Genomic DNA, 10,627 nt, shown 5'->3' on the forward strand with positions numbered 1-10,627 from the left:
CGAAGTGATCAGATGGTAAACCAGTCTGTACAGAGGTACGGCTAACAAGATCATCATCTTTTCTTGATATCAGCAAATCAAGTGTATGACCACTAATATGGGTAGGTTCATGAACATGTTGTTGTAAATTATGACGATCCAGAATATTGCGCAACATTGAACTGTCGTGGTCGTCATCATCATCTACATGAACATTGAAATCACCAGCTAGTAATAGATGATTGGCGCCAAGTGTCAAAGTTTCCAAAAGAGAAGCGAACTCTTCAAAGAACATAGGCGAGGTGAGTTTCTTTTGCTGTCTTTTTGAGGGCGATATATGGTTACAAGTTCAAATGATGTAGGCCCTGAAGAAACAGAAATGATCATATGTTCCATGGACTTGAACTCGAAGCTGTCCTTCATGCGAATAAGGAGGCCATCGCGAACGAGAACGGCGACACCACCTCCTGTACGTTGTTGACGATGAATATGATGAATCTGATAGTTAGGTAATGTATTTTTGATATTTGCCATCGCATGGTTGTCTCTATCATCTCCTGTTAGCCACGTTTCAGTAACAGCAAGAATATCCAACTGATTATTGATCACATAGTCGCAAAGGGCAGTTGACTTCCCCTTTTTATTAACGGATCTGGCGTTCCAAGTGGCGAAACGAATGCACGGGGCATTATGGGTTGAATTTATGTTGCTCCGAGGAACGTAGATAAGATTACTCTTATTGATGGCAGGTTTGACAATTGACGCATTGCATTTTGGGATTCTGATTGAGTTCACTGTTGATATCAGTTTCCTCTTATGTCGTCCCGCTCGACATCCTCTTGGAGGATCATAATCAGAAAGTTTTATTGATGTTGCATTCGTGAAGTACTTGTTTATCACACCTTTCCATTTAGCTTGAAAGGGAGCTGATTTAAAGAGGAAAGGTCTCATGGCAGCACAATAAAAAAAGTACAAGTACAATTAATGGTATATAAATAGTACAAAACTGAATACAGGATCAAAATTCTGCATGGATGCACCGTTGCTAATGTCAACAGAGTCAAATATGATACAGTACGGCGAAGCGAAGTTCAACAAAATGTGATAAAATGACGAACTATCTTCAAAGTCAAAGTTCACAACTAATGTCATAAAGTACTTACAAATCAATTGACGATAACATAGAAAGCTATAAAGTGGTGCAAACGAGTTAAAATCACAAAAATTTAGGAGAAGTTCTTTTATGCTGCAGTTCGAGATCAGCGCCCTCATAATGCATGAGCTTGCTTTTGTGGGTTTGATACACACACATGTACAGTCGCACAGTAAGGTCAAGGGGTCATCAATAATGCTGTTTTTGGTATCAGAATAATTCTAAAAGATCAATCTATGTGAATATGTTCTCCATTTTGGTATGAAGAAGGAAATATTTGAGATATGGCAAATTCACAATGTTAAGTTACTTTTGGGACACGCTGTATTTTCTTTGTTTACGAGCCCGTTGCATGACGTTTTTCACGCATTTCATTTTTTCACCAAAAGTCGACATTTGAAAAAATGCAGCTCCTAAAGTATACCCCCTATAGACCTGAAAGTTGGCATTTATGTTCTTTAGGCCATTATCTATTGCAAGAACCTACTTTGAAATGTTTCTTGGATATTGATAAAATCAGATGACCAAATATACCAAAATTGGTACACACAAGATGTCATTTTATCCCAAAATCATAGGTGCTACACCTCCTACCCCCTCTGATGTTACTGAAAATAGGCTCATGCACTGGATCTTTGCAAGAGCTTTATTTTGACACCTCAAGTGTCTCAATAGGACATTGTATAGTGGAGGTACTTTTTTTTGAAAAACGGCTAATATTCGGTAATTAAATATGTAAATTAGCTAATTAATATGCATAAAATTTGAATTGAACCTGTTTTTCTACATTTAATTATATACCTGTTACAATGAATCATGTAAAGAGTTTCTACGATCTTTCCACACAAAAAAGTGTCAATTACACCTGTCCCACCTTAATCTTCTGAGAATATTAGGATTTCCTTTGATTCGTGGTAAAATTTGATTGTAATCAATGCACTCGTGCAGAAATGGCATTAAAAAATGCAACGCAAGAAGTATAATATCATTTGGACCTGAGACAATCATGGAATTAAGTCTTGGGACAGTTAAGGACCATGCACTAAAATTAATATCCCCCTTCCCCCGTAACAATGTTGATCGGGGTCTTATAATCAGGCTCCGTGTTGGACTCTGCAACATTGATTGGTGGGGGAAGGGGAGGGATATAGCTTACAGGGTTGAATCTACACGTAGAACATTATTTGAAAAACGTCAATCAACATTTACGTGACCGGGGGATGGAAACCTGGAGTAAAATTGACCACTCGTGCATGCACAAAACTTGAAACGGAGTGTCGACGGACTAAACAAACATCACCTAACACGAAACGCATTTGGCGGATAAAAGCAGAACATATGAAGAACATAAAACAAACATTGACGAACACTAACGGATTTGCTAAAATACCATCCGTTTCTTGTACGGAAGACCGATCCGGTGTAGTGAGACAATAAGACGGACTGGGTCAACGTACATCACCGAATACAAAAATATGCTATCTGGTGGCGAAATCACCAGTTCGGAAGAATATTTGGGGGTGAAGGCCTCACAGGAACGTATTTGCAACGGACACGGGCCGAGTGCAACGAACAAAGAACGAACATGAACGAAAGGAGAGCGAACAAGCTCCGGCAATATGCAGCACCATACGAACACACATCGGATAAATACCGAACATGTGTATTCGGTACACTCCGTTTCAAGTTTTGGTGCATGCACAAAACTTGCCGCCGGACTTAACGAACATCACCTAACACGAAACGCATTTGGCGGATGATAGCAGGACATAAAAAGAACATAAAACGATCATTGACGAACAACAACGGATTTACTAAAATACCATCCGTTTCTTGTACGGAAGACCTATTCGGTGTAGTGTGACAGGCGCTTAAAATATCGATGTAATAAAGTGTCCTTGGTTAGCATTTTAATAATTTTAATTTGCAACGTGGTGTTCCCCAGTGGTCTTTCACATGAAGATATGGCTGAGATACGATTGTGGATGCTTGAAACAATCTTAAAAAAACTGAACTATACGAAAACCTAGTGTTCTTGATTTATTCTCCTAGATGTGCCGCTGCTATACCCCCAGTTTGACTTGAAAATTTGCAGACTTTCTGCTCGAATTAGAACCTGGCATTATTTTTGAAAATAGTTTCACCATGAATAATTAAGTCAATACCTTGCGTTGCAGTATTGATTTACAATTGCGTAATCTTGCAAAATATACACCGTTATATTGACCAAAACACTTGTGTACATGCAGTGAGGTTTGATCTGTTGGATTACGGCAACTCTCTATTAATTAGCCGTTCACATCGAGGCAGGCAACGCCTCCAAAAGCTTCAAATTTAACAAGCGCACTAATGCTGCGCTTTTGTTGGGATAGTTGTATTGATGGCCTGTCCAGCAAGCCTTTAGCATGTTTAATAAACTCCTCAAAAACTCAACATCTTTCCCAAAATATAAGGTCTTATTATGTCTTTGAATTTACTATATTTTTTACGTTTACCCGTCTGTAGGTCTCCTCTGTGGTTGTGTATAAATGCTACTTTTTAAGCAAAGCTTGGTTAATAATATGTATTATATACCCATATCTGTTGCACACCGACATCGCCTGGCTAATAATTATTTGGTGCAGCAGAGACACTAAAATGAATACACGGGATCGATACACGTGAATTGCTATGCACGATTTTGATATCAGACGAAAATCTTCGGATACCGGGTTAGAAAATGATGAATATCTCCCGTAAATGATTTCGTCTCAAGAAACCAGATGTGGTCTCATACACTTGAAAATACGTGTTGAACAGATATGATAGTCGTTAGCGTGCGCTTTGAAAATTGGCCGTGCGCTTTGAGGTCAAAATCTGACCAAAACTCTAATTTTATATTGCGTTGGTCCTGTATGGACTACAGCGCGCAGCAGGTTATAGCTGCACTCACTACTCAAGTGGAGGCAGTATGACTATTGACCGCAATGTCGTATACAAGCTTACTCACACAGCGAGAAATCAATTACCCCGCTATTGTCAGTAGCCTTAGTCAGGTCACTTCGCTAATTATGCATCTCATAAGGTCCGAATAAAATGGCTATGGGTGGCTGTGGATTCAACCTACCATGGCGATTTCTACCATGAAGATATCGGGGCGATGCCACTGTGTGTTGTATCCGAATGTTTGATATAATCAGCAGTATGTATCTTTTACCACGTAGTTTTGATATGTTGCTGTATTTATGCAATGGTGCAAGCTGGGTGACGTGTAAACAATAAACATATATAATGATGGACAAAGATAAAAAGACTAGTTTGCGTCTGACGTCATCTGTCAATCAAACTCCGAGCACGGTTTGTTTACAAATTACAAGTGTCCTGATGATATGAGTTGCTGAACACGGCGGTAAAACCGGGCGCCTTATTGTTAATTTTGCACCTTTTAACATACAAACCATCTCAAAAGTTAGGTCTTAATAGTAGGAAACTTTTTTGGCGAAGGCAACATGTCAACAATGCCTAGAAAAGTTGCTTTTTGCCATGTAAGAGTACGTAATTTTTCGCCATTCACTGCTATTCCTTTTCTCCGATCGGCACCAGCCAGATGAATCGACCTTCCTTATACGCGCTATTAGCCAATCAAGGATCGTAAAGAATTTAATTGACAATGACGTCAGACGCAAACTAGTCTTTTTATCTTTGTCTTTCATTATAGTAGCAATTCAGATTCATGTTTGATAATAATACTATTATTAAATTACAAACGACACAGAAACGCAGAGCGTGTAGAGTTGTTGCACCCATTTAATAATTACAGAACAATAATGCATTATACAAAAATTATAGGTTATGTTACATGATATGATTTATATAATTTAGCCATTTAACTAAGAATAACTACAGCGTACTTCTTGGCCAGCTATTGTTATAGGAAATGAGTTATGTCTGCGCCGCTATTTTGAAGCCCCACTTTTTCCATTTAATGCCGAGTATGTGTTTAAATAGGAGCACTGTTGTCTCTAATACGATAATTCCAAACTTCTTCTAGTCCAAATGCCACTATTGGCAGTAAAGAAATTCCTGCTAGTATATCAAATGAAGCAACGAAACTGCCTGTCACATCGAACAACCAACCTATAATGAATAAGGGGTGAATATATTATTTATTTTTTCAAAACAACGTCAAGCACACTTCCATGTTAGCAAGGTGTTGTGGAAGGCATACATGTAGTAAACGTAAACAGAAGATTGTATAATATTATGTCATACATAGACTGCGAAGAAATCTATTTACAACTTACAATGTAAGTGAGCTCAAATTTGGTCCTATAACCGGAAGCTAGTCAGTGGCTTAGCTAGAGGATGTGGCACCCGAGGGCGAGGATATATAATGCCCCCTCCGATTATTGAAACAATTACGCGTTGAGCGCGCGAAAATTTGCACAAATACCACTAAGTAATTTGGTTATAATGAAGTTCAGTAAATTTCTGGCTTAAATTGATCTTTTAAATGCATTATCTGTGCTGAAATACCAAGTATAGATGAGTTGACCTCAATGTTTATCAATAAAGGGCAAGGGACTGGTATATCGGTATGCACCGATGGCCTTAGGGAACAAACCAAAAGATCGATGACGTCCTATAAACGAAACTAGTTTCGTCTAGGGGGGAGGGGGTAAAAATACTCGATTACGTTTGTACAGAAACATCGGTCTGAAGTATGTGTTGTTATTATTATTATGTCAAAATTTTCAACATTTCATTATTACGTTTCTGGCAGGGAGGAGGGGGTCGGCTGAGAAACGAAACTAGTTACGTTTATAGGACGTCATCGATCTTTTGGTTTGTTCCCTTAGCGTAACTGCATACAACCAATACATTGTTCAATTGCCTTAACGTGATGTGGCGGGAGGTTTAAAAGCACGGGCCCTGAACAAAATATGATGCGTGCGCATACTGCTGGGCAAATAAACAATGGAAATTGTGATGAGTCATCGGGAGTCAAGGTGTTTAACATCACTCGTTCCAAATTTTTGTTCTTATACTTTATAGCAATGCTTGGTGGAATTTAATATAAAAAAACCACACCCAAGCCCAACTATTAAACCTTTAATGTGACCCAAATCCCTTGTCCTTATCCCGAAAAGGGAAACTAGGGGAGACATTTATATCACTAGAAAATCGGACCTATATTCTTTAATGTTTTTAAATGCATGAATGTGTTAAAAACGTTTTAATTACTATATTGCCTCATTTCATAGAGATTGATATTTTTTTGCTCATAAAATAAAAGAGAATCCTTTCAAAGAATTCGGGAAATTTAACATTTCTGGGTAAGAATTATTTTCTTACATTTATCCACCAGTTTTTTTTTCTTGCAGGTTAGAAATTTTAACACTAAACATGCTAAATTTATGTCCGATTTTTAAGTGAAATTAATTTTATCCCTAATTTCCCTTTGGTGGTTGATGCAAGGGTGTTAGGTTAGTTGAGCCGGGTTTGTACAGTTATAGTAAGGTTTTGGGAGGTGGGTTAATGTTTGTGTAAGACCATGATAAACCTTTGTAAAAAAAGCTTTTTAGGGTCGGTCGGGAAAGGGCAAACAAACATTTTGTATGCCTATAATTTTAGACCATAAAAAAGGGGATAAAAAAATTTCGATATCCGAGGTTCCAACTTACTTTTTATATAACACACCCCATTCTTGTGTGTTAAAGCATTTCATTTGTAAGTTTGGTAATCGTCATTATTCATTGACTCACCTGTAAGAAATCCACTTGTTATAGCAGCAAAACCACGAGTCAAATTAGCCCATGCAACGGCAAGAAGGTATTCTTTCTCACTGGTAATTACTCTCATGGAAATGAACAGTTCTATTGCAAGGATACCAAAACCTGCTCCAAAGAATACTGACATCAAGCACATTCCAATAAACGTGTTGAAAAAGTTTGTCAGAGCCAAAGAAATTGCTGTGACTAACGATGATATGCACATGAGTTGTTTGAAAGTCATTACTTGATTTAAAGGTGCTAATATTGCCCTGATTGCTGTGATCCCAATTCCGCCGCATGCTCCAACGATAGAAGCTTCTCTCATTGTCGTCCCATGGGATAAGGCGAAAGATGTAATGTATATAAGCCACCCAGTGTATGTATATCCCCATACAATGGATGGTACAATAACTTGTGCAATAAAAGATGGCCTGGTGAGCAGTGGGGAACAAAAAATATCACGAAATAATTTAGAAATGTTAGACTCGGGAATGTCATTTTCGTTTGAGTCGGCTTCATCGGAAGATGCGATATTTGAACTGATAAGGTTAGTTGTATCGTTATGCATTTTATCTTCACTTTGAATCGGAAATAACACTGCACCGCAGGGAAGTGAATGCAGACATAGGCCACTTAATAGAAGCAAACATCCTCTCCATCCATAGATGTCCAGCAATATTTGTGTCAAAGGAGGCATTGTTATTATTCCAAATCCAGCGCCGCAAGTATAAACAGCAACTGCAATATTATAGTATTTATCAAAATAATCAGGAATAACTGCTATTGCGACGATTTCTTGAAGATACAAAAATCCTGTAAAATAAGATTAAAAATCAGGAAATTTCTTTTATTCATAAGTTTTTTTCCAGAGATGCATGTCTTGCATATATAGCCTAACCTCTCTATGTTTTAGGATTTAGTGTTCTTTATTCATTCTCCCTAGTCTTCGTTGTTTTTGTATCGTCAAGTTTTAATTGCCGTCTTTTTCATTTATTTATTGTTTACATTTCCTAAAAATACATTTTAGGATATTTTAGAATTTTTTAAACATACATTATTTTACCTGTTAGTAACAAACCAAGAAGCAGTACAAATGAATTCGATGCACATGCGCAGATAATGAGTCCTATGGTTGTGAACAAGCCACACATCATTATGCAAACTCGGGGACCAAGTCTATTCACAAGAACACTAGCAGATAAACCTGGAAAAAAGTAACCATAATGTAATTATATATACAGGATGAGGCAAATTAATGTAATGCTACCATCACACAGATCCCAACCTTTGGCGCAATAATGAACCAATATTTGCATCACTATTGGTTCGTTAGTATTTTGGTCATGAGACCAACATGTTGGGCTTTATCCAAAGTCGGCTCAATATTGTCCTATTTAGACATTTCTTGTTGAAAATTATACGGGAACATGAGAAACAGCAAAACAATTCTCCCACTCTCCCTGAAAAATGTCACTGCCCCGTTGCACCGGTACTAATAAAAAAATGGTATCTCATTGTTCGTGTAGGTGTAACAAATCAGAATAGCTTTGCCTATGTACTGTGTTCACTTACTGAGGTAGAGGGCAAATAAAGTCAAAGACCGTTGCCATAAACCACTGTTCTTAGTAGTCCGAATAATCAGACCCAGAACAAAATATTAATTTCTGACATGATCGTGTACTGGGTCTGAACTGTTTCCATATGAAATCTTGATGGCAAATTGGACAATAGAAGCACATGGTTCTACGTGACAGCTTTTTAATCCCTATTCAGGTTACGTGAATCACGCTATTGTGGACCATCCTTCTGATACTTGAGTGTTTGGACAAGCGGAACGGTTTTTGTACCGGGGCCAGCAGAGCTGGCCACGGTACTTATTATTTGGAAACAAAAAGTTGTTGTTTCTAGGCTATGTATGAAACAGAAATTCATAAAGAAAGCACGTAGGCCTACCTGAATCAAGTTGTTTTGATGATGCTTTATGCTTGTAATGTGTAAACATTTAACTTGTGGTTGAACAGAATTTTTGGGTGTTGACTTTAATGCATTGCTGAGGTAAAATAAGTACATATTTTAGGAACTTTCTTTCTGAAATGAAAATTTGGCAAATTCGCTGGTCCTCTTACCATGCACACTGACCTTATTAGAGTATAAAGCACAGGGGACAATGTAACTCAGTACATGTGTCAGTGTTGTCATAGCTATTTTCCAGCAGGGTCAAGGTTATCTAGCAGTGATCTTGCTATAAGTAAATGATAAGGTATTGATGTCACATCTATTCCAGAAAACTTACACATGAAAATTAATTGGCAATTGGTGAGACTGGGAGTATAATTGACAGGATAATTGGTTATACATTTAGGAGTTTCACAGGATAATAATTTAGATGTTAGGATAGAAGAGGGTGTGTTCCAATATCTGTGATGTTTATATGCCCTGAATTAAAAAGTCTGCTATCAAAAGCTATTTGCACACATGATAAACAATTATCTTAGTTAGGATCTTTGATTAACTTCATATATTTGGGTCTATAATAATTATGATATATCAATCAGGAAATATCCTACATATTATCACTTTAAGCATGCTAACAAATACAATAGCTTTAGGTTTCAGTATGTGTAAGCCTATAATATTTTTATTGTTTATACATAACTATTCCTGACATACTGTTTATTATTTTGTGTGTTTTGCAAGGGGTCAAATGTCACAAAAAAACAACAACTTGCCCATATACAGCGAAGATCAATTGTTTTGATATTTTTTCCTTCATGGAATGTAATACTGTGACCAAAGTTGCCCCAAATGCGGGGTAACTTTGGTCAGGCTATTTTTAACCTCTAGGGCACCCTTACAAAATTATTAAAAAACCTTTTTCAACTTCATGGTGTAGAAGGGAACCCCAATGTCACAAAAAAGAGTTAATTAGAAATATAATTGGTTTTGTTTGGAAGCAGTGGTTTAAAAACTCTGAAAAGTGCCCAAAGTTACCCCATTTTACGGTAACAAACTATATATTGGGCAAAATCGCTATGAATTAGCTTCCAAAATTATTAAGAATGTAGCAGGGATCACATTTGGTACCAATTGATCACATTTGCTACCAAATGTTTGGAATTTTAATATTTCATCTTATTTCAAATTTATGTAACAACGTAAAGACCATATGTGGAATCCAAATGACGTAAGAAATCCAATTAAATGATCAGAATTTAAAACTTGAAAGTGACCGATTTTGAGAGAATAGCAACAAATGGAATTTGGCTCAAAATGTTCAAACAACCATTTACATTTTAAAAAGAAATCTGATGTTACTCATTGTAATTCATCCTTTTGCCGGTACATCCCTTTTAAAGGGATTTTTATTTGTCTACCTCTCTGTTTGTAAACAAACCAGGAGGTCGAAAACGTCCTCCTCGCCGAATACGAAAGTCAGCGTAATAGTACGGCACTGTGTTCTTAGTAATTTGACACATTTTTAGCTCCTACAGGGAAGTGATTTAGCTTTAGCAAATGTACTACTACAGGGAAGGGTTTCATTATGACCTTCGACCACTAGAGGGCGTAGAAATGGAACCAATCTAAGTGTTATGATTTGAGCTGTAATGATGCCCAAAACATTGGTTCCACCAATGTAGTAAGACAGTATTCCAGTAGAAGTACTACCCAACACCATAATATTATTAGCCGGCAATATAATATCTATTTATTATTTACTTCGAAATATGCTGCTACAATGTGC

This window comes from Amphiura filiformis, chromosome 16 (genome assembly GCF_039555335.1).
Source record: "Amphiura filiformis chromosome 16, Afil_fr2py, whole genome shotgun sequence".
In the NCBI taxonomy this organism is placed as follows: domain Eukaryota; kingdom Metazoa; phylum Echinodermata; class Ophiuroidea; order Amphilepidida; family Amphiuridae; genus Amphiura; species Amphiura filiformis.